Source organism: Capsicum annuum, chromosome 4, assembly GCF_002878395.1.
Source record: "Capsicum annuum cultivar UCD-10X-F1 chromosome 4, UCD10Xv1.1, whole genome shotgun sequence".
In the NCBI taxonomy this organism is placed as follows: domain Eukaryota; kingdom Viridiplantae; phylum Streptophyta; class Magnoliopsida; order Solanales; family Solanaceae; genus Capsicum; species Capsicum annuum.
In genome coordinates, this window is record NC_061114.1 from 55306157 (window position 1) to 55332772 (window position 26616).

Sequence of the window (26616 nt, forward strand, 5' to 3'; positions counted from 1 at the left end):
AAGAAGTTATGGAGATTTTAAGTTTCAGTCATTAAACACCGCCATTTTAACCTTTAGCACATCGCGAAGTAGGCCAATTTCCCATTTGGAAAATTCCAATGAGGATCCGCAATTCTGGAACACCGCGTCATAGGCCAACTTGACATTTGTCCATTTCCAGTATCGAAGTGCGATACCACCGCATCGTGGTGAACTTCTACGTCCCAATCAGTGAAGGACCATGATTTCCCGCAGCGCCCCACAGAACAGTTTCCCAGTTGTCTTATTCCAGCGACACGGTCCCAATCAGGTTTTCGCGCCAGCCTAGAACATTAGGATTTTTAGTCCGTTTCGAGTTTTAATTCCAAGGACTTTTAAGTACTTTTCCCTTAACCCAGTCAACCCCAAACACAAAATTAAGTCCCTAATAACATAATTGGGCATTATTCTAATCAATTTTTCCCTAAAATAAAGAACATTCTCTCAATTAGCAAAACCCTAACCCTCAAGAATCAAGGTCAAATCTCAAGAACTCTCCAACAATCCTTCCAAATTCATCATCCCAGGTATGTTAGATGTTTATCCATGGATCCCTTTCATCCATGGAGTCCAAGTATCCATTTTAATTACAAATCTATTAGCTTTTCAAGTTAATTGATTTAAATTGTGATTTCACCCGTGAATCTCCATGTACTATTGATTTTATACATGATTTAATGAAATTATTGTTGTTATCCAATCCTCCATGTTTTAATATTATTATTTACTGGATTAAACCATGATTTAATACTATTATGTCGAATTCATGCTATTTCTATAAGCTTCATGACATTCCTATGATTGTTTTAAACCATGAACTACAAGTGTTGGACAAAATGTCTACAAGAGTAATGGGTTTAATAAAATCTTTCATGCTTTGTCCCCAAAGCTTTAGTGTCTCTTCAGTATTGTTCTTTTGAGTCCCGGGGGTATTGAATACCCAAAAAACCATAGCTATTTATTTAGTCTAGTCTCAGTACATTATAGAATAGTCTCCAGATGATACTATAAGCATTATCATAATAGTCAGATATCAGTCATTAAACTCAGAACAGTCTAGTATCTCAGTGTCTTTCAGTTGGGAGTAGGATTTAGCACCGAGCGAGTATAGGGATGGCGGTTTCCCCGTCAGATAAGCAAAGTCGTTAGTAGAAGTCCCTATACTCCAGAACTATATAGATAGCATAGGATATGAGAAGTCACCCGTCAGATTAGGCTTGACTATCTCACAGGGGTTACCCGTCAGTTCTAGCTTGACACCCTTAGTCTTTTGGACATTATATCAGTCTAGTGGATCCACACAGCCAATGTTAGTACCTGTGGCACGATATTAACACCCATCCAACTGGGGTTACAAGTTGGACCCCGATTAGCTCAGATTAGGGCATGTCGGTTAGATGATACCTCCCAAGTCTCAGATATAGTCCCAGTTTAGTTATGCAGTCTTAGAGTTGTTCGAGCAAAACATACAGATATCAGTATTTCATCAGTAATTCAATTTACAGATTTTACTTAATCTATGTTATATTCTTGGTCATGCATCCTCAGGGTCTATAGATTTTCATGTATTTTTAGTATTTATAGACTTTCATGCATATACAGTTTTTACGTGCTTTACATATCTCTAGTATCTATAGGTTTCACATCCTATACTCAGTACCTCATGCTTTACATATATATTAAGATAGTTTATTACTCCTATTCATGAAACCTTTTATGTCAGCCTACCTCATTTAGCATACCAGTACATTCAAAGTACTGATCGTATACCTTTTCTTTTGTGCTATGATGTCTCATATCATAGATATTGACGCTCAGTTCCCAGATCGCACCTAGATTCTCAGATTATCAACAGTACAGTAGCAGTGGTGAGTCCTCATCATCCGATGATAGATTATATTACTTTATGTCTTTATCTCAGTAGATTGTAGAGTTAGTTGGGGGCTTGTCCCATCAACTCATAGTATTCAATTTAGAGGCTTTTCAGATACTACAGTTAGCTATTCAGATTATTCAGATTTTTATATTATGCCAAATTCATAATTTAGTAGTCATTTCATTATTAAAACCTTATGGCATTTCAGTTATTCTTCTATATTCAAGATTATATTTTTCAGTGCTCACAGCAGGTACCAGCTAATGGTTTAGCTTGTGGTCCCTAGGAACCGTAAGCACCGTGTAATAACTAGGGGTTAGTCTCGAGTCATTACAGAATCATGTCTTGTTTTTTTAATGGCCTGGTCATATGGAAAATTAGGATTCTGCAATACTTCTATGTGACCTCTCTTGGCCTCCACTATCGGGACCTCCTCAACATCATCCATAAAGAAGTCAAACAGTCTTGGTTTACACAAATGTGATATCAAGACCACTGGGGGTATAACTGAGGGAGTGGCTGCTACATGGCTCTCTGTGAGTGAGCATACCTATTCCCATAATATATCAAACTCCTTCCTCTTCTAAGCTAGATCTAGCATATCTGTCTTTATGAATTGGGATGTAACCTATCTCTAAAAATCCATGAGCCATGTTTGGAAGTCGGGACATAGCTCAGAGAATGTAGCTCTTTGTGCGGCCTCCCATTGGGCCTCCTCCTGTTTAAATCTACTCCTAACCTCTGATCGCATATGCTCGTAGAGGGTAGTCATCTCGATCTCTACAACCATCAAACGATCATTGGTGTCCCTTTGGCTGTCCACTAAGCTCTGCAAAAACTTGCTAGATATAGTGATCATACCAATAGTAGGAGCTGTAGTTAATGGTTTAGTAAGCTCTAAAAATACACTAACCGGCTCTAAGGTCGAAGCTAGGATTGAAGAAGAAGTAGCTGGTGTCCCTTCTCCCTACGTACTAGAGTCTGGAGCCTTTCTCTGCTCCCGTATCTCCAAATAAATACTAACACCCACATCACCTTTATGTTCCCCATCAGGATTTATGGAAACTATTGGGCCCTCAGTCTGGGCCCGTAGTACTACTGCCTGCCCTCTAGATCTCCTAGAAGGGCTTAGACATGCCAAATCCTTCATAGTCTTTGTCTATGTAGTCTCCATCACAAGTGCCCTTTCGTCCACTCCTAGATCTCAGGCACACTAGCCTCTTCACACAGTGTATGAATTATATAAGGGAATGGAATATTAGTCAACTCCTCAAATTCTCTATTATGTAACTCATGCCTGAGGATGGAAGCAAAATCAATAGTATATCTAGCCATCGTACAAGAAACCAGTGCTGCTCTCTCCCACGTCAACATATTATCTGAAGTAGTGGGTATCATTTGGTATCTGATCAGCAATCACCAAAACTTTGCCTCAAATGTTAATAGGCCCCTTCTTGATCATACTATGCCCCTCAATCCATGGGGTTGCATAACCTAAAGGTGAAATATAACTGGCTATCCACCTAGCCATCTCAACCATCTCCCATCGGTGCTAAGCCTTCCGCATGATTTATTGCTCACGTGCAACCCTCATTCTGTGGTCACACTCAGTTATAGATACAAATATAATTTGGGTCAAAGATAACTTTACGGATAGTCTATGTCGAAATATCAGCTCTAACCCCTCTAACTAATGTATGCTCAAGCTGTGGCTACCTCACAAATATTACTAGGCCTGGATGTATGCATATAGTAAGGACTACGGTAGCTTGGTAGGATGCATAAAATTCCCATACCATAGCTAAGATATAAGAACTGAGTGGCCTAGTCATCCACTCTAGCTGATATCTATCAAATGCCGCCTGTAACTGTAGTACTATATTAATCCTCAATAGGTCAATCTAGCGCTCTTTATAAATGTACCTCGTAGGCATGCCTGCTTTCCAAATATGACTATTAATAGTAAATATCTCTTGCATCCCTTTCACACACCACCTCGAAGGTCCCTCCTTGGGAGATGCATTTGAGGCATATGCGGAAGCAGGAATCTGTGCCTATTGTACTATTGCATCATGGGTATACTGCTCTATACCCTTCTCAAACTAGGGTATATCTATATGTTGTACAAGATTAGCTTTACCCTTCTCAGACTGGGGCACCGTTGATGGCTACTCCTGCTCTACCTTCTCAAATAAATTGAGAGGCTTCCTCAGAATGGGGTTCTTGAGCACCAACCTGTGGAGTAGAATCAAAATCTATCTCCTCCTCATCATTATCATCTGGTAGAAGAGTGTGTAGAGGTGACATCTTTGCTGACTTCATCTTTGGTTGGGCTATAATTATCTGAGTAGCCTGGCATATCTGTTCTCTCGTAACTCTACGTGTCACCTCAACTGCAGTGTCTCTATGTCACTGCCTCAAGTAGTCCTTCACTAAGCCACTAAGCTAGGGAGACTCTGTCAGTCTCTTTGAGGTACCGGCCTTTATCTTTTTTATTGCCTTGGGTGCCATATGTACCTTAAAAAACAGTTGTTAGTTTCCAACAACAAAAGTGAGGGATAACAAAAGTTGAATAAAACTCAAAATTTAAAAAGTTCAAATTTTTCCTCAATTTTCACACCCCAATAACCTATTTGAAATCCCAACAAGTCCAATGTGCACACACCTATCATAAATCACAGCTTTTAAGGAAAACAAACATGCTTAAATAGTGTTATTACTTTATTCATTCAAGTTCAACTTTCAGTTGGGGCTTTAGATTTTTCTTCTGAACAAGGCCCTACATTAAGATTTTAGGCTACTTTGAGACTCCTACATACAAGCGTGATAGATACTATATATTTTGTAATGTAATACACAGATAAACGTGTTTAAATAATAAATAGATCAATATATAACAATTACAAGCCAAGAAAGTTACATCTTTTGTGAAGAACCAGAAGTGAATAATGAAGAAGTCAAGCAAAACAAAAGTTGGAACTTTTTTTTAGCGTGTTGAGATAAGTTGGTATCTCAAATAAGTGTTAATTTAACCTTTACTTATGTGTGGGGTTAGTTTTTATTTTAAGAGGAAAGTTTGAATTTAAAGAGAAAAATGAAGTTTTGAGGATTTGAATGAGTTAGAATGAGGTTAAGGTTGTTTAAATATAGGTGGGGGGTTATTTTAGGTCATATATATATGTTGGTGGGCCCAAAGCTTAAATTAAAAAGTGGACCCACTTTTTGACCTTGCCGCGGTTAGTACTTGTGCCTGCCACCTGCAGCCAGGCAATGGGGTGCAGGTGCCTCCTGTGGCCAGCTGGTGCAGGGCCAAAAATTTTTGCCCACTTTTCTGCAATCCAGACTTGGTGTTTTCATATTTTTCAACTACGTATGGTACCGCAACCTAAGTTTGAGGTCTCAAATGTATAATTAGATGCCAAAGTCCGTTACTTTTTATTTTTCATCCTCAAAATTTCAAAATTTCAAATTTTCAACAAATTACTCAAGTTACCGTGTGGAACTTGTGATCATGATGGGTTGATCCCACAGTTCCGTTACATAGAAATCGATAAATGTAGCAATTTTTACTATATTCCAAGTAAGTCCAAGAGCTAAAAACCTACAAAAAAGGTAAAAAAACAAAAACATGAACACTAACAATAGGGGGTAGCCTCCCACTTAGTGTTTGATTTAACGTCGCGGCACGATGTGACTATATTGGTTACTTAGACTTCGCCAATAAGCCCATGGGTTCCCCTCCTATGTAGTGCTTGATTTAACATTGCGATACGACGTGAGTGTCTTAACTACTCAGAATTCATCAAGATAACCATAGGAGCATCCTCCAGGGTCATCAATATAATCAAACACTGATACTACCCCCATGTAGGTTAGTTGTTTCATTGACTTTTTAATGTTGAATATAGCCTTCTCACCATTAACTTTGAATTTCAGCTTGCCTTTTCCATGTCAACCATAGCTCTACCTGTGACCATAAATTATCTTTCCAATATAATGGGAATCTCGGTGTCAACCTCACAATTTAGGATGAAAAAGTCAGTTAGAAAGATGAAGTTATCCACACTTACGATCACATCAAAAGAGATTCACGCAAGTTTATTCACTGTTCAGTTAGCCATCAACAACCACATCAAATTTGTTTCTAGAGAGTTCAAGCTCAATTGCTTGAATATGGCCAATGACATCAAATTAATGTTTGCTCCTAAGTCATATAATGCTCTAGCAAATCGAGATAACCTAATAGTGCATAGTATAGTGAATGGTTTGAGATTATTCTTTTCTGCACCAAAGACCTAGTCGTGACTGCACTGCAGTGGTGCACACCATTAACATCCTCAATTATTGCTCTTTTCTTCTTTGTGACCAATTATTTCATAAATCTGGTATATCCAAGCATCTACTCAACTGCCTCAAGAAGAGGTATGTTCAAGCTTAATTCTTTCAGTATTTCAATGAATTTCTCGAACTTACCTTCCTCTTTCTTTTACTTCAATATCTGAGGAAAAGGTAGGGATAGCCTCAAAATTTTGTCTAATTTCTAGCTCAATGACCGAACCCTTACCTTTATCTTCAGCAACTTTACCTTTATCACCTGTTACTATTTTGAACTCAACAATAGGTGTGTTATCAACAACATCTTCTACAGTGGGTCATGGGGGATCAATAGTAGTGATACCACTCCTCATAGTAATAACAAATACATGACCATCATTTTCAAATTTTGCATCGTGTTGCCCGAAAGGGTACCTGGCTGTCCTTGATCAGAGTTGCTGATATTTACCCGAATTGGTGCTCCAATTTTTTGATAGCAGTGGTATATGAATCGAACTTCTGGATCAATCTTAAAATGCCGATCTTAATCTCCTTAAGGTCGATCTATTAATTTTCTTGACCATTCACCAGCTTAGTTAACATCTCCTCCATTATGGATTCTGCATCTCGTCTGACAGGTGGAATGTACCTATCTCCATTCTCTCTATAATCACCCTTCTTCTTTCAGTCACCATCTTACTCTCTTTTAAGGCCTCTGTATCTGTCATAGTAGTTTCAACCTTAGTTCTTTTGCCTTTGGGCTCGTAAACCCGCCAACTGACGATCCAGATAATTTTCTTCCTCTCCCAGTTCTAACTCATATGTATTAGAAGCTTGCCTCTGTGCTGCTACTGCGTTCACTTTCTTGAAATTCGTTGTTGCAAGATGCTTTCCAAGTACCCCTAGATCAATTCTTAACAATCTAATCTCTTTAGCTACTGTGTCATCTGCTACTTTCTGGTCGCAGGAGGAGCCAATAACATATGTGTCAGATCCCCTCTCAGCCTCTCGAGTTTTCCGCCCTTGATTAGTGAGTGAGATTTGATCTAACATCTCCAAAGCTGCCTCCCAACTTAGTCTCATAAAAGCTCCTCCGGATATGGTGTCTGCCATAGAACTGGAGCTGATGGTCAAGGATTGATAAAATATCTCTAATAACACTACAACATTTTTGGCCTAAGGCGACACTAAATATGGACAACACTTGTAAAGTGTTGCCTAACATATTTTTGGGCACACTTTTAAAGTGTACCATTAATATCTAACGTTAAGCCACAATAATTTTGACAACGCTTGTAAAGCGTGGTCTTTAATGCTATATGCTGCATTTTATAAGTGTTGTAACATCATTATATAATTTGCAAAGCCTTTTAAAAATATGGTTAAACTTTTAAAATATGTTATTTTTATTATTTTAAAACAAGAATTTACAAGTATTATTATCTTATAACTTTTAAAAAATTTATACTAAAATATGATATTCCCTTCAATATTTTAACACTAAAATATTATATTCCCTCCAATATATTTTATTCCCTTAAATTTCTAATTACCCAAAAAAAAATCATAAAGCATACAAACTTAAATCTATAAACATAATCCTTTCAGTTCAGAAAACCCTCAACTCTAAAAAAACATTCAACTCAAAAATGGCATAACCACACACTTTCACAATAAAGTGGATTTTTTGAACAACTTTGTCTAGGGTTTGAAACTATTATACGCGCCCTCTTCTTTATTGTCAACATTTCTACTGTTCTTTAATGAATAATCAAAAGTAATATTTATACTATAAATTTTAACAATGGAGAGGAAGAAGAAGAAGTGATCCTCTGCCGACGAAGAAGAGGTGATCAAAAGGGAACCGCCTTCAGCAGGAGAGGCACCCCTACCGCCGGGAGGGGAAAGGGTCCGATGCTTATCGTCCACCAGAAGTGTTGGACTATCGATTAATTGTGATACACACTATCGCACATCTCGAAGTGAGGTAAACAATATAAAAATTTAGGTCGAACAACATTCAGCTCCGATTCGGACAATTTGAAGTGAGGTACGTATACACAATGTCACAATTTATGTTGCACAACATCAGCTCTGATGCTCAGCTCCGATTGCACACACTATCACAATATTTAGCTTCGATTGCACACACTATCACAATATTTAGCCTCGATTGCACAAGCTATCATAATATTCAGTCTCAATCGCTATTGCCATCCCAGTTTGAAGAACACCATTTTCAAGGATTGAGGTTTTTTTTATCTATATATGAAAAATTGCCTTTTGATTCTGCGAAATTGGGTTTTCGTGAATTGGATTCCTAAGGTAAGCTCCGATTAACCCTTTTCTTCTTTTTTCTTCTTATTTCTTAGATTAGCCAAGTATATTAAGGGCGGTCTACCCCTTATCCTGAAAATGAAGAACTGTGAAGGGTGGTTTATCCCTCATCTTCAAACAAAGTACTGTGAAGGGTGGTTTATCACTAGTCTTTGTAAACTAAGTACTTCTTTTGTGATTGAGCTTTATTGTGCTATCTAATACTTTACCTAAACATTTGTTTTTGAAAGCTATAAAGTTGAACAGTTGCTTGGTAGAATCTACATAGTTTTTGTTTCTGTGTTGGTTGTAAGTTTCTGCTGAAAGAGAAGGGTGGTTTCCCGTATCTTTTTTAATGCTTATTTATTCCCTCTGTTATTGGCAACCATTTCTAGAAAGTGTGTAATTCATCTATCTGATTCACGTAAATTTCTTAGGATAGAACTAGTATTTGCTGAAGTCTTCTGCATAACACCATGGAATTTGTTGTCTTTTGATTTCGAAAGATGTGAAGAATATCCTACCTATTAACTGTGAAGGGTAGTTTATCCCTCGTCTTTAAGTACTGTGAGGGATGGTTTATCCCTTGTCTTTGGAAACTAAGTACTTCTTAGTGCTTGCATTCAAAGTAAGCTTCAGAGAGTAATTGAATTCTAACTATACTTAATATCTCTTTCTATGACAATCTTCTAGATATCTAATATCTTTCTGTGACCGAATTCCTTTAATTATAAAGTTTCCTAGTGTAGTGTCATTTTTTCAATTTGATATTAAAGTTTTCATAATCTGTCTAGAGAGCTAAAATTATTGAGTGGGTTAAGCACGGGGAAGGAGTGGTGGTGGAAGATCAGGATAAAACAGTTATGCATTTCACTATCGAATGTCATGGTATACTGCACTCTAAGAAAAATGGCTACTTTTGTATCAAGTCGCTGGATCAAGTCTTGTTTGGAGGTATTTGAATGTGTTCCCCTCAAGAACTTTTCTTGTTACATTCTTTGATTTTTCTGATAATGCTTTTTCTGTAATTTAGTATTTTTTCAAGACTAGAAAAAGTATGACTTGGGGTCAGGACCTTCCCTAGACCCCATGCATAGCGGGAGCTTTAGTACACCGAACTGCCCTGTTTTAGAGAAGTATGACTTGACGACCATCAAAACAAACTAATATCTAAAAGAGAAAGCTTTCTAGGGCTTAGGTTCTCCCGAGCATTCTGTTACATTTATTGAACCTCCTATGCTCTACTTAAATATACTAGTTATTAATCTTAGACATTAATTTACTTTCATGTATGTTCTCAATGGCATACAAGCCTATTTTCTATATTCCTAGGAGAATGGAACTTATTAGGATGCATTTGTGTCAAGCTCAAGTCATGAGCATACAGGGTAAATTGGTATATTCCTATACTAGTTAAAGAATCAATCCAACTAATGATATGGTTATCTTTAATCCTTGTTCATATACTATTCAATTTGTGTCTAATCTTATACCCTTTTTTCCAAGTTCACTATTTTATTCCCAATCAATTGTAAAAAATGTACACTCACTCACAAAAATTAAGCACAAGACTGAAAAATAACACAAGACCATTTTATGTAAAGCAAGGAGAACTCAATCAAATCCTTAATCCATGATCGCTTTCATTAAATTCTTATTACACAACTTAACTCATGAAATAACACAAGGACAATGATACACATGCATTACAAATCTAAGATAAATAGGAAGATACAAAGGATGATCTTATAGTTGAATCCTTTGAATCATCAATCATCTTGCTTCTTGTATTTTTCCTGGCTCCGGAAACTTCATTCCAAGATCCTCACCCGACCTCCTTTCTTTCTTCCTTACACCCTTGTTAAATTTGAAGAAAAGACAATATCAGAAATCAAGCTCATTTTGAGTTATGTGATTGTAATAAGCTTGCTATCTTAAGCTTTAGATATTGCATAATTACTAAATCACTATATCTTTTTTATGCGGTCAGATCAATTCATTGCTTTGGGTGATTTCAGTTAATTTAGATATAACTTTTCCTTGGAAACTCCAAACGATGATCAGTTTGAAGCACTAGAGACTAACCACCAAGGATTTATAATATTCCTTAAGGTTTCATGTCCAAATGCCTCATAAAGTGAGTTATGCGCCTCTGAGGTTGATCATGATTCTTATTGTAGAGTATGTTGCTTTTCACTCTAATTTTTAACTTTTCTTGACTTGTTCTGTGTTGTTGTTCACCATTAGACTTCAAAAGCTTCTTTGTTTCTATAAAAGTCAATTAATGGCCAGTCATTCCCACTTTCATAACCTGTACAAACATGATAATTGAAAAAGGTACACACAAAATTCTCTATTTCTAGCCAAACATAAGTTCGGACTTGAATAAACATATATAAACCAGCTCATCAAATTATGAACGACTTCCTCTAGAGAATATGTTGATATGCTTATCTATAATTCAAGTCGCTAATAGAGAAAATGATCTTGAATTCACAAATAATATGTGTTGTTTGCTTTCTAAATATTTTAATACAGTGATGATAATTTAATTAATATGTATTGTCGAATTGGTTCAACTTCATTTTCATTATTTACGCCTTTTTTATGATTTTTTTTTCTTTTCGAAGACTACAAGTCCTTTAGATAATCCCCTGAACTTGAGGGTGGGGAATGGAAGAGGATGGTTTTTCTTTTGCAGTCTCACTTTCTGTTATCTTGAGATGTGAAGTTAAATCTGCTCGATTTATTGTAAAAGGTGCAGAGTAATAATATGGACTCTGCAGTCTCTCTTGTTCTTTGCTACTGAATTCTTACATTATACAAATTAAGGTTAATGAAAAAGAAATATTGTTTTTATGAAGGATGGATGCTTACTGGATGTTGGTAGTCACATTCTTTATTATCCATTTCCATGTCGAGTTCCTTTCCCAGCATTTTAGAGTTTCTGCTTATGTGTTTTGCAGTATGATGAGAAAGAGAGTCAGTTCCTGAGAAATTTTATGTTTTACAATTGGAGACAAATTTGTTAAGAAATTAACAAAAAAGGTCACACATTTGTTGTGTAAATTTATTAGTGGCCCAAAATATGAGATTGCATGTAAGTGGGGAATACAACCAATCACTTGTGAGAGGATTTATGAGTGTATCAGGCAAGTTAGTGCAGTCCTTTCTTTCTACATTTTGTACTCTTTGTTCTTTTCCATTCTTTATCTTCATGGTAGCTTCTTATTACGGTTGTTGGAGCAGAACAAAAATGTTTCTGCAGATCTATTTTATACTAAAGAAATCACTTCTGAAGATCGAGAAGTTGGGGCATGCATAGTGAGCCAGTTCCCGACGCAAGCTTTTAGGATGATATCAGGTGATACCACTTACCAGCCTTAAACCCAGGCCCAAGAGTTCATAAATGTGAGAGCTGAAGCTTTTGCTGGTAAAAGTACTGCAAAAAGAAAAAAATGAAGTATTCAAGTAAATTGAATAAGAAGGCTAGGCTCTTGGTGATTGAAGAATTCAATTGTTCATTGTCCTTCTTAACAAAAGAAAATAATTCATTTTGCGGGGCAAATCCCCCAGAAAAGAACCTGACAGGAAGTAGTAATATAGGTTCTTCCGTAGTTTCTGATGTAGCTGCTGCTATAGAGGATTTATTGGAGCAAATAAGCAAGGTAATTTAATATTAAAACAAAATATCCTTAGGCTTTTTTATATGTTGAGAGAAGTCTTGCTCTTAATTCGTGATAATTCTTTCAATGGCTTCTGATCTAAGAACCATGATCAAAAGTCTCCATCAAGAAGCGAGTGTGATAAAGAACTATGGCTTTATCAAGTGTTTTCTTCTTTCTTTCTCTCTTTACTCTTGACATATGCAAAGTTTGAGTCCTTTGACTAAAACAACTCTTTACATCTAGATGTAACAATTTTTCTCAAGGTCATGGAGATGGTCATGCTACTCTTGGATTGTCTGACCACTAGATGAACAGGTGATCAATTTTCCATGTTTTTGGTCAAGTTTGGCGTTGTCTCATATCTTTGCTCTTCACTTTCTCATCTTACTGATATTGTTAGCCGACCATTTTGCTGAAAACCTCATGGATGAAGAGTACAAACCTCTTAAAACTTATATGCTAGATGAAAAAGTTTTTTTTATTAGAGAAGATATATCAGAAGAATATCCAAGTTGGAGAATGTTGTTTGATGGGGCAACAAACTTCAAAGGAGTTGGTATTGGGGCTGTACTAATTTCAAAATTAGGCCAGCATTACCCAATCTCAGCAAAACTCTGGTTTCCATGCACTAACAATATGGCAGAGTACGAGGCTTGCATTATTGGTCTTAGAATGGCTATTGGTATGAACATACAGGAACTGTTGGTTACAAGGGATTCAAAGTTAGTGGTTCATCAAGTACAAGGTAAATGGAATGTCAAGAACGTAAAGCTACTTCCATAGTTGGAGTGTGTGAAAGAGTTGCACAAGAAGTTCATCAAGGTTAAATTTAAACATGTCCTAAGAACTCAGAATGAGTTAGCAGATACATTGGCAACCTTGTCCTCTATGATTCAACATCCAGACAAGAATTTCATAGATCCTATCAAGGTGAATGTACAAGAAAAACCAACCTACTGTTTTCACGTAGATGAGAAGACGGACGAAAAACCTTGGTACTACAAGATTAAGAGAAATCTCAGGGAAGGAGACTATCCAGAAGGCATAACCAGTATTCAGAAGAGAACACTTTGGAGATTGGCGAATAACTTTTTCCTAAATGAAGAAATCCTTTATAGGAGGACCCCGAATTTAGGATTGCTAAGGTTCATCGATGCTCAGGAGGCGAACAGGTTAGTATAAGAAATACATATGGGCATCTGAGGCATCATATGAATGGTTTTGTTTTGGCAATGAAGATTTTTTGAGTTGGTTATTTTTGGATGAAAATGGAAACAAATTGCATTAGCTTTGTGCAAAGATGTCATCAGTGTCGGATTCATGGTGATTTGATTCATGTTCCACCAAATGAACTCAATGTGATGAGTTCTCCCTGGTCATTCACAGCTTGGGGTATGGGTATCATCGATCCTATTAAGCCAGTTGCATCCAGTGGACATAGGTTCATTTTTGTAGCTATTGATTATTTCACTAAATGGGTAGTAGCCTCTTCGTAAAAGTCCATAACAAAGAAGGTGGTGATAGATTTTGTTCGCAAGTACATTATTTGTCAATTTGGAGTTCTGAAATCAATTATAACAGATAATGAAGCTAATCTTGATACTGGTTTGATTCGTGAGATATGTGAGAAGTTTAAGATTACTCATAATAATTCCACTCCTTACCAACCTCAGATGAATGGAGTTTTTGAGGCTGCCAACAAGAACATCAAATGAATATTGCAGAAGATGATTAATAACTGCAAGTATTGGCATGAGAATTTGCCATTTGCCCTCCATGGCTATCGCACCACTATTGGACTTCTACTGGAGCAGCACATTGTATTTTTGTGTATGGAACGGAAGTAGTGATACCCGTAGAAGTAGAGATACCATATTTGAGAATCATTCAGGAAGCTCAGTTGAGTGATGCCAAATGGATTCAAAACTGGTATGGACAATTGATACTAATTGATGAAAAGAGGATGAACGCAGTTTGTCATGGTCAACTTTATCAGAATAAAATGGCCAAAGATTTCAACAAGAAGGTAAGACCAAGACATTTCAAACAAGGAAAATTGGTGTTAAAACGCATATTTCTATGCCAGAATGAAGCTAAAGGAAAGTCCGCACCTCACTGACACGGGCTTACACGGTTCATCGAGTACTGACAGGCGGAGCATTGATCCTAACAGAAACAAATGGTGAAGTATGGCCGAAAGCTATAAATGCAGATGTTGTTAAGAAATATTATGTTTAGAAGTCTTTAGTTGTTTTTTTAATAATTCTCCTTTTTCTATGTAATGAAACTATGAATGACCTAGTTTCCTTGGGGGAATACGTAGGAAATCCACGTCGAAGTTTGGTCTATTAAGTAGAAATTTCCCAAAAATCCCTTGTTCTTGTAATGTGAACTACAATCGACCTTACTTCTTAGGCAGATACGTAGGCAGCCACATTGGCCTCGGTCACATTAGAAGGAAAAAAAATCAAATTTCCTCCCTTTTCTATTTCATATGTAATTAATTATGTTCGATCTGATTCTTCCAAAATCGAGCCATGTCGTAGGGGCACCTTAAGCCCACATTAACCAGAAGTTGCCCTGATAACCTATCACAATCATCACATTAACCACATGGGTCGAGTGAATCCTGACAAAAAATAAGATAACGAAAAATATACCATAAGTCATAACTTAAATAATGTCTAACCATTTCATAAATATCAACACACTAGCCAATATACCCATGTCCACAATCATCCACAATACCTCCATACAAACCAAAGTATAGAAATATATATGTCGGGACAAGCCCCTGACAATAGCCAAACTAGTCAAAATAAGACTAAGTCTAAGGATAGGGGACCAAGAATTAATGTCTTCCAAAATAAGGAAGCTCACCACTCCGTAGTCGATGCACGAACCGCTTCGATCACCTAATCGCTGCGTAGGAAGAGAAGATGATGCTCCGGCCCCTATGTCGCGTGGAGACATAGCATTCGAATACGGCTGGTGGTTGGAACGCTAGCATGTAACTCAAAGATAAGGATAAAATAGCATATATATATATATATATATATTCAATCACATTCATAACCTTATCCATACATATAGACATATCATATGCTAACCAGGGGACAAGTCTTACCAACATTTTGGAAAGACTCATTCAACAAACATGCAATGGAGGACTCTAATCTTCCACACTTATAGATTCAAGCATTTCTTATTCGGCATAGGACTTTAACCATATTCACATATCATGAAGTAAGGGATTCTAAGAACATACACATCCACTTAAGTGAAAGACACTAACCACTCACATTCATTCAAGCAAGGGACTCTAACCATATTCTCACATATTAGGCAAGGGACTCTAACCTCATTCTATATTCGATAGGAGACCCTAACCCCATGCCAATTTATTTGGTGAGGCACTTCGACCTCATGAGATCTCATTATGCAAGAGACTGTAACCACAAGCGATTCTATTAGGCAAAGGACTTTAACCTCAAGCCATCACGACTCTTATTAGTCGACATTGGGACTCTTAACCCTTTTTCCATGCATCCACATACATTCAATTCTACACATAAGGACTTTAACCTATGTAGCTAATTCAACACCATACATTACCAGATATGGTCTTCATGGGAGCCTTCGTTGCTAAACCATTTCTATAGGCCAATGCCTTAATTCAACTCATTATACGATTCAAACTAAGGTCCTCAAGACCCTTACAAGCCATTACCACTTCATTAGTAATTCTATACCATAATTTAGTTCAACACACAATTCAAGTTCATTTTCATGTTAGGGACTTTAACCTCTTTCTTATTCCTCCAACCATCGAGGTCATCAATTACACAATACGCGGCTTATTTTACTTTCACAATATGATTTATCAAGCATTCTTACATATTGGGCCATTGCCCTAGTTCAAAGCATCATCGTTATGTAACTAGACATCTCACTTAGATATTTTCACAAACACCTTGTGTACATGCCTTTACCAAGTACAATTTCATGGTAAAAACCATCAAGACTAGGGTTACTCAAGACCCACATGATATACCACATACAATAAGCATTCATGAGTGCAAACTACTATAAATAACATGTATAAACATAAGTCTAGGCAAGAATAATCATTATTCATCATTTGGCAACAAAACCCTTTTCATTCGATTTCAAAACCACCGTGTACAATTATTAATCCAAGTGTGAAATACATAGGTTTAGAGTTATTTAGCTAGGGGAAGAGGTACATGCCTTAGACAACTTCAATCACCAAGAATGTTGACTTCACTTTGCCTCTTGAAGATCACCCTCGAAACCCTAGCCTCCAATCCTTCAAAGATGAGCTTGAGAGAGTATTTAGGGTGTTTGATCAATCAAAATGGATTTTTCGGAGGATACACACTCTTATGTAGTGAGAGGTCTTAGGGTTTTAGGCATAACAAATAGCCACAAGACCCTTGGTTAAAAGCTGAAAATTGAACCCATCAAGGGGTACAACTCACCATACGACTCACTTAAGTAGTCGTACACTAGGGCATGAGTGGTACCCTAACTCGTACCCTAGGCTTCTCCTAGGTCACAAAAACTATTATGGGTACGATCATGCACCTTTAAGTTGTATCCAAAGGGTACGACTCACCCCTAACTCGGACACAACAATCGTACCCAAAATAGTCCACTTCCCAACTCATGAATCCCCTATACAACTCACCTTACTATGACTCGTACCCTTAGGTACGATTGAGGGGAGGGTCACTCGTACCTAGAAAAGTGAGTGACACTCACCGCGCTATCTAGGATATGAGAGGGGAGGAGCAGAAGGAAATAACAAGTATCCAAGGGGTACGACTCAAGCCACTAATTGTACCTACCCTTGTGACACCAAAAAATGAAGTTTTTCAATGATTCTAAGTCTAGGTGTTTCTATTCCCGTGGGATACATAGGCAACCCACGAAGAGTTCGGCCCCTTAGTTTTTAATTTTCTTAAGTGTATTTAATGAACTACGCTCGGCCTGATTCCCTTGGCGAGATATATAGGCAGCCTATACTAGGCTCGGTCTCATCATCTTGGAAAGTTAGCATCTCGCTCAAACCAAAATTGAGACAACATTTAAAGGTCATCATTCTAAGAAATGGTTGAATAGATGTCAAGAGATACTGAAAAGTGTGGGTTCAACCAAGTTGTTGAAAAATGGGACATTCGTTTTGGATAAAGGAGGTTCACATTGTTTCAGAATATGTCATAGTTCAAAAGTTTGGCAAAATTTCTTTTGCCACTACGTATATTTGCATATTTTACTTATCAAGTTATTTATTACTCTTGTTTATCTTCTATTTTAAATAATTTTCTGTTAAACATTTTTTTATTATCTATTTGCCAATATTGGAATAGATGGGGTTATGAGTCCAAACAAAGTTGGAAGCACGTAGTATCTAGAGCAAGTCCTTCAAAGTCGACACAAATCAACCACCCCCAAAGTTACAAACTTTTCTCTGGATGCTGGTTCTATAAATTAGCGATGTTAAAAGTTAACGACATTGCAGTCTTGTGAGGATTACACCTCAAACGGTTTGGATTCCTTTAAAGCATTTAGGAGAAATTATGCCTTTGTAATGATATTGATTTTAAAATTATAAATTAAACAATTTTGAAGATTGACAAAGATTTCAAACGCACTACACATAACTTCTGTTTGGTCTATTTAATGCCTTCAAAATTATTGCATAAATCTTTCAAATGCTTAAAATGCACAATACATGACTTTCAATTGCTTGCACCGCACTTGCACTGTACAAATGCGTTAAAATGTGTTAAAATGCATTGCACACGACTTTAATGACTCTGCACAAGCACAATCGCTTTTAATTTATAATGAATAATACATAGCTTTCAATTACTTTGCACCGCACATGCACTGCACAAATGCTTTAAAATATTTTAGAATGCATTGCACATAGCTTTAATGGCTTTGCATAAGCACAAACGCACGACATAATTGCTTTTAAGATATTCTGCACTACTCATGGCTTTCATCTTCTTCTAAAGGAACTGCACAATTGCTTTAAGTTATGTCGCACTCTGCATGACTTTCATTTCTTCCATAGCATCGCGCAATCACTTTCAAATGCATTGCACAACTATTTTTTGATAAGTGCATAAAAACTTACGGATGCACCAAACGAATGCTTTATAGAATCCACCGCTTACAAAGGTTATTTTTCATAAATCATTAGCTTAGGGAAAAGCCTTCATCTATTAATTATTTGGCTTGAAAATGCCTTATATTCATAATTTACTTAGTTTAAGGCTTCATTTTCATTGCCGAAAGGCACCATTCTCATTAATCATCAGTCTAAAACCTTATTTTATAAGCATTGTTGAAGGTATTATATCATTAAATTATTTCTGTCCAAGGCCTCATTTTCACAAATTAACGCACGAGGGGTGTCATTTTCAGGAATTTCTAAAGATTGTTTATACTTAATGTTTATGTACTTGTTGTTTTATCTAGTTTAAGTTTTACAGGAACCTTAGCAAAAATGTGGAACTATTTCTGAGCAGTGAACTTGGGCAATTTATTAGGAATGAGGATTAAACTCCCAACAAAGATTAAGAATCTACCTCGAACTTCACTTGACCCTACTTCTAAATGCCCTACTAACATTGATAATTTGATGGTCAAGTTCTCTCATTTTTATCTTCTATGTTCCTGAATCATCATACCCAGTGTCATCATAATACGACACTGGGACAATCTTTATAAGCTCATGTTTATCTTTTTTTCCTAATCTACAAGAATTATGAGTTTTGAACTACATATGGCTTGGTTCTCATACAACCTGACATATGTAAGCAACTCGGAGATCAGAGTTTGACCACATTCCTCCCAAACATTTTTCATACTTATCCTTTCAGATTCTATCAGCTGGACAAAATTAGGTTACTAAGTCAACTTCTTTGTTCAAAAATTCTTTCATCATTTTCAACCAAAGATGGACAGTTGTTGACACCCAATTTTGTTCCGTCTTTCTTTCAAACTATCTTTGTGCGCTTTTAAATAACTTTGATAGCTAAAAAAAGTTCATGTATGATATTCCTACAATTAGGAGTTTATGCAGGTTCTGCTACCATTTGTATTTCTAAAATTAAGAATTGTCGATGACATTATTATTATTATTATTATTATTATTATCGTCATCATTATTCTTTATTGCTATTTTTATTATATTTTAAATTATCATCGCATTTTTTATAAACTTGCGCAAAAGGCATTATATTTTTTTTTAATTATATGAAATATTTTTGTGATTTTATACTTTATAAATAATATCATTCAATTCCAACATTTACGATGCAACTTTGTTTAAGTACTTGTTTTAGTATCAAATGATTTTTTTATTTATTCGAATATTTTAATATGTTTTATCAAAAGTGTTATTTGTATTAATTTAGAAGCCCAAAGCGTATAAGAAGGAAAGCATTTAAATTAGCCCATTCCTTTAAATATTTTTACAATCTTGGCTTAAATTGAGGTCTGATCCATTAAATCTGACCTTTCTCTCCACTCGTCCACCTCAGCACCACTTGGATGCCACATTTGTGCAACATAAGGCGCCAAACAGTCTCCGCACACGCCTGTAATACTTCTTCCACAATCAGCACATGTCTCGCCACTTGTCTTGCTCTTATTAGCAGGTCAAACCCAATTAATTTCCAATTTACTCTAAACTACCTCTTATACCCTCACTTACCCACATAAAGCATCTATAATTCCCCCTTGAAATCCTAGAAGCATACTAGGTTGCTCTCCTCTACTCTATCAATGCTGCTCTTTTCTCTCCATTATTAGCAAAAATCTCACCTTCTTTAGCCATGGACAGTCGTTCTCATCCTTTTTTTGTGCAAACTTTGATAACTCTATCTGCTCTATTCTCCCCTCTCTCAGTCAAATATAGTGACAAAGTCCTCCTAATCAATCATATTGCTAAGCTTAGAGCTACAGCTTTTTAGAATTTTGAAATCAAATTCAATTAACTCTTTTCATGTTACAAACTTCCACCCAAAAAGAATTCCCATAAACCCTAGTTTCCCCTCTATAAATACAAAGATTGGGGGAGGCTTGAGAGGGAGTTGTTTTAAGCAAAAAATTCTTTGTTTACAACAAAGAACAAGAGCTTCTCTTTTTCATAAATATCCAGTCCTTTCATCTCTCTTTGATTTTTGGAATCCTTTGTGCCATTCGAATACAGAGTTTCTATTTCGAGTGTAAATTTCTGATCTAAGAGTACCTTAGTTCACTGCTCCAAAACAGGTGAAAATATAATATTATTCTTTTATTTCATAATGGCATTCATTCTATTTCTCTGCCTCTCGAATTTCATGTAGGAAGCATATTATATTTTGTTGATATAAAAGATTTCTTTGGGTGTCTGAAGTCGTTTGTTACTTTTCTTCTGAATCTGTTTCGTCGTCATTTTTTGCGAGGAAGTTGCTGCACTTGCAATTTATTGTTGAAACCAAAAAACAATTGAATTTTAAAAGCAATTGGTCAGGTCTGTTATGAATATGGATATGTCATGCATATAATATAGACGATGTTGCTATTTTCCCTCATTTGAACTATATATATGGTTGTAACATATTCATAATGAATTTATTCTTTTTGATGGTTTAGCGCTTTAAATCCCCTCCCGGTTGATAACATTTTCTTTCTAAATTTTCGTCATTTAAGTATCATGTCTTACGGTCAATAAAAATACATGTGTGTTATCTTCATGGATTATCTATCTTCTTTTGTGCATCGTCATTAACTGAGAATCTCCTATGCAACTGATTTATTTAAAAAGGGTTGGTCGGATGTGTGAAAAAGGTGTTGTTTTCATTTCGAGAAACTGCTTATACCGCTACTAGGCATGAGCTCTCATGGTGTTTACAAAGGAACTTAAAAAAACACCTTTGGTATGCCACGAATCTCACAAGGAGAGGTGGTTTTTTCGATTAAAAGAATGAATGCTCATGCTTTCACTTTGGTCAAATTCATACTCGATGTTCACTTTTTTTTCTTCCTTTCTTTTGTTTTTCTAGCAATAATTTGTACAAATGAACAGCTATGTTTACTTGGTATGTTTGACTGAGGATATTGAATTTTAACATAAAAGTACTAGGATCATGTCAATAAGGAGATCCATATTTGCAAACGTGACATAGCCTTTAAGTTTGTTTTGCTTACTTGTGCTTGGAACTTAAGAGTGTTCTTTTTTAACTTGGCATTTTATTTTGGTAAAGTTAGGGGCTGATTAAGATATGTTTCATGGATAACCTGGATACTCTATTTTTTTTAATTAGGCAAAAGTGCTTGAAGTTTGATTAAGTGTCACTCCTTTTTGAGTGTAGGATTTGTCTCTGCCCCTTCGTTTGAATCTTTTGGTTGAGTAATTTGATCATAAGTATCTTCTCGAAATGCTAAGCATCTATTTAATCAAGCCTTAAATTAATTGATTAAGCCGTCTTGATGTTTTGTTACTCTATTGTTTATTGTTTTTTTCTTAGATTAGCTTCTAATTCTTTTTTTTCTTATTTCACATGGCTTGACGAAAATGCAGGGAGTCTCAAATGAGACTCTATATCATCATTCATTCCAACAAACTTGCATTCTGCCCTTTGATCCAGTCTCTCATCTTCCCTCTATGTTTTAATAAGTAGTTAAGGGAGAAGAAAAAGAGGGACTGAATCCTCGTTATCCAATTCTCCGATCTCTATCCAAGTGATATGGGGCGGGGAGATAATATTTCTCGTTTTTCTTTTTCTTTACTTACCGTTGAATTCATTTTGGATTTCGTTAAATTTATTATTTATTTGACTGTTGCTTTAATTTTCCTTGGTTTTGTTGATAAGTAATTCCACCTAGAACACGTGAATCTTAGAAATGGTAATTTGTGATAGGCCTAGAACACTTGAACCTTAGAAATGATAATTTGCGATATGCCTAGAGCATTTGAACTTTAGAATCGATAATTTGCGGTAATATAGTTTGGATATATGTCGCTAGCTTTTTCTCCTATATTCACATGGTTTTTTGTGTCTACATTATATTTGAAATTTTGAAGAAGCAAGTTTACATATGTAGTTTTTTTAATCACAGACGACTTTGCAAAAAAGGAAAAAAATGAAAAGAATTCAATTTTATACTTCTTAATCTTTCATTAGTCGTCCCTTGTTCCCTTTAAAAGTATTTCGTTGATGTGAGTGAATCATTTTCTTAATCAAGTAGTAAAATATCAAAAGACAGAACAATTTCAGTTTTTTCGGTGTCGAGAATTTGTATTTAAGTTTTTCAATGGTACTTCTTTAATCACAGAATTGAGCTTTGAGCAAAACACATCTTTCTTTTAACAAAACTACTTTAGAGAAGTTATATGGTGGTACAAAGGGGAATCTTTCAATTATAAACTTTTATGTTGTTTAAAGAATTTAAAGTTGCATATTATATAGTGTAAATTTGCAACTTTTAATCATTTTTAAAAATGCAGTTTTTTCAACAATTAAAAAAAGTATAACTTCAAAATGTTCCCTTGAAAAAAATATATAAAACCAATGTTTTATTTAATTGAAACTCTTTCCATTCATTTTTTTAGGAATATATTTGCTAATAATAAGATATTAAATGTCTTTGCTAATTATATCTTTTCTTCTAAAAATCTTTGCACACGGTATATGTTCTTATCTTACTCCAATTTTAATCCCATGCACAATTTGTCTCACTTGATACCCTTTTTCATTTTTCCTCATTTTTATATAAATAAATTAATTAATTCTTTCTTTAAAATAAGTAAAAGACGATTCTTTTGTATTTAACCTAAGTTTGGTCAGTTAACTATAGTTAGCGGATCCTTTAGAATGCTTAATCCCTTCCCTTTAGGAAAATTAGAATCCTTACCTGAAATTTTAAGTTAAGTAGACCTAAAATGAAGTCCTTATTAGTTTTAATTACTTAGTATATAATAGGTCCTATTTCATCGTAGTACTAACTAGGTGGCGGCTTCTATATTTAAATTGAAAGTTTTTCAATATGTTGTATACTATTTTGACATCGTGTTAAGATGGGGTATAACAGGGAATATTTTCTATTGACACATGATTCACTTTTGATCAATTTTTTCATTACATTACTCCCAACCACAACCCAAACTTTTCCAACACACTAATAGTTACTATTTTAGGGCTTCACCTTTTTCCTTCAATTTTTCATTCCTTCAAATCATAATCTTTCAACTAAAGTGCTTAGGAGTTTTGGATCAAATTATAGTCAATTAGAAAAAAGGAATAAGCTACACATGAGGCCACCAAAGAATAGGCTAAAGGATTAACTGAGCTAACTACGATCATGCAAAACAAGTAGATAGAGCAGAGATAAAACATGGCTATAAAAAAAATGCCTATATCATCTCCAAAATTCAATATTCTTTATTTCTCTGTACAAACACACTAGGCAAGTTCCAGACATCAATATGCAATAAGGAATATAACAAAAACCTCACTCACATATGGAACATTCTCAAAACAAGATGAATCCCTGTAGACTCTCAACCAAGCAATATCAAGAATTCAAAATTAAGTCAAACACACACGAGTCATGTAAATCAGCCTAGGTGTCTCAAAAATAGTCATTAAACCCATTACACAAGCTTCCACATACAAAACCAACTTGTATCATGTAATCATGTATAGCACCTAACAAGAGCATCTCTATTTATTTCTAATAACAAGAATTTTAAAATTACTCCTAAGAATAAAAAAAGAATACTCGGTTCAAAGGGTCCCCCTCTAAAAAATCCAAAAAGAAAAATCAAGGGGTGGGTTAAGTGTCTACTACAGACCAAACACCAAACTAAAAACAAAGAGAGATTAAATCTTTTAATAATTTTTTAAACTTAGTCAAAACTAAAGACTATACAAAAAATAAAAATCCTATAGGCGTAGTTCACCCTAAGAAATTAGAAGATTCTCCATCCCACACTTAAATTCGTACTTTGTGCCCTAAGTATAAATCAAAAAATAAGAATTACGAATACCATTTGAGGCCTCTAGGCCTATCTAGTGGAATCATGTTTATCCACGAGGTCCATAGGACCCCATAATTAATTTTTGCTATATTCCTTAGCTATGATCTATGGCACTCAGACTTTTCTTCAACCTAACAACACAGAACAAAAACAAAACTAAAGGAAATACTAAAGGACAATAAAGACATTAACATAACTAGCTTAATTTGGGTTGCCTCTTGAGCAACACTTGATTTGTTATGAATACCAAGATGTATTGGAATTTGAAGTAGCTTTACTAGTGGGGTGGTATAAAGAAGGAGGTGGCAGATTTTGTAGCTCATTTCATATGTTGTCAGTAGGTGAAGGTCGAGCATTAGAGACTAGGTAATTTGCTTCAGAGATTACCTATTCTTTAGTGAAAGTGAGAGCAGATCACTATGGACTTTGTGCTGGGTTACCTCATAGTTGTAATGATTCTAACATTATTTGGGTTATCATATATTAATTGACCAAATCAACTTATTTTGTACCTATTCAAATTTCTTTCAATGTTGAGAGACTGGCCCGTATCTATATTCGTGAAATAGTTCATCTTTATGGGGTACCCATGACTATTTTATCATGCAGAGGCTAGTGTTCACTTCTATATTCTGGCAAACTTTTTAGGAGTTAGGCACTCGGGTTGATCTTATTATTATTTTTCACCTCAGATTGATGGTCAGTCGTTGAGAAAGAAGTTGAAGCAGCAGATAGGTCAAAAATATAAATATACAGCAACAAGTTGCTTCTTCAAATCATATTGAAAAGACATATCATAGATATTAGCCGGATGATTCAAATATTCAACCTTTACACAGGAAAACTATGCGGATCATGTGTTGCTAGAAATAAGAAATCAATAACCAACACAATTAACAAACTCTATATTCCTGCGGAATTGCCTTGACATATGGTTGATGAGGCTTATGTTCCTGTTAATTGCGTTAAAGAATTTCATTAGGTGTTGGTTGTTATTGTGCTGAAGGAAAGAGTCATACGAGCCTATGCCTCATTATTAGGAACCACAAATAGGGACCCATCCAATGAAATACACAAGTTGGTCGTGATGTTGCCTATTTACTTGTCTGATAATGGGTTCTTTGAAAGGACAAAATGTGTTGACTGGCAAATTCTGAATGTGTATAAAGATAAATTGGGTCAGCGCACTCAGATTCTCAACCAACACCCATTTGACGTTCAGTATGTTGAAAACATAGCCCAACAAGCGTGTGCTAGTCTGTAAGTGCATTTGTTTTTACCTTTTTTTATATGTATAAACATTTAAGAATTTTTTTATGACTTGTTAAATAATATTTTTTTTTTCATTTCAGATATTGTGGTGTTTTTGTAGTTGGATATGCAGAAATCTTAAGTGAAGGGCTAACAGTGCCTTCAAGTGGGTTTGACGCACAAACTCAACGAATACGCTATGCAACATTACTTTGAAATTACAAAGTTATCAAGTCATCTGAAGGATACACAAGTGACAATGATGATCCTCCGCGACCAAGTCCAAGTTATGTTCAATCAGTTGACAAAACAACAATAGTTAGTTTAGAGTAGCACAGATTTTTAACCTTCTACATGATCACATTTACTAACTTATTTTAGTAATGGATGTTAAAGATTTATAGCACTTGTTATATTTTTAGTATTAGATTGAATTTTTGTTTTTTTGTTGGATTTAGGATTTGGGATGTCTTAAGGATGCTTATCTATCTTCTTTTTCTTTAATATGTTGATAGATTAATTTTGTTATTATTAACAGTTTGTAAGACTATAGTGACCTTATACAGCATCAAGGGACACATATAAATGAATGTATGTGTACTATATAATTAATACAATTGTATTCAAGTTATATTAATAATGTCCTACAAACTGTGTAACCTTATACATAAAGCTGTATTGTATTAAGATAGTGTAGCATTGAAACGTTTGATCCATACATATATTACACTATATGTACATTACTATAGCATAAATTCTTATATATGCTACCTTATATGATCATTTAATATCTATTTATATTACTATTGTAAAATCAAATACTATTATTAAACTGTTAAATTATACCTTATACATAAATATGTTACTTACTAACTTTGTTGACAGCTAATACCTTACACGACCATTAATATCTAATGTATAATGAACCATTATACATTAAATTGTATCTAATATAGCCTTATTTCTCAACCTTTAAAATGAAATATTAAAAGCTCATCTTTACATAAATGTATAATCAATCCTTATACATTAGTGAAAAAATTCATATTTGTATAGAATCTCTCTCTCTATATATATAAAAGTGATATCGGAGGCTGCTGATGTGGCAT

General features: G+C 35.2%; 1 long non-coding RNA gene across 4 annotated transcripts; it reads left to right on the forward strand.

Moving 5' to 3' along the window:
- The first annotated feature begins 7790 nt into the window (after window positions 1-7790).
- LOC107868101 lies at window positions 7791-26038 on the forward strand. Of its 4 annotated transcripts, none has more exons than XR_007054934.1 (4): window positions 7791-8258; window positions 9319-20505; window positions 24949-25516; window positions 25609-26038. It is a non-coding gene; the product is annotated as an uncharacterized LOC107868101 (long non-coding RNA). The 4 variants fall into 4 exon arrangements; XR_007054932.1 differs by having other exon boundaries at window positions 7805-8258; window positions 9319-9478; XR_007054933.1 differs by lacking the exon at window positions 9319-20505 and having other exon boundaries at window positions 7808-8258.
- The last annotated feature ends 578 nt before the right edge of the window (window positions 26039-26616 follow it).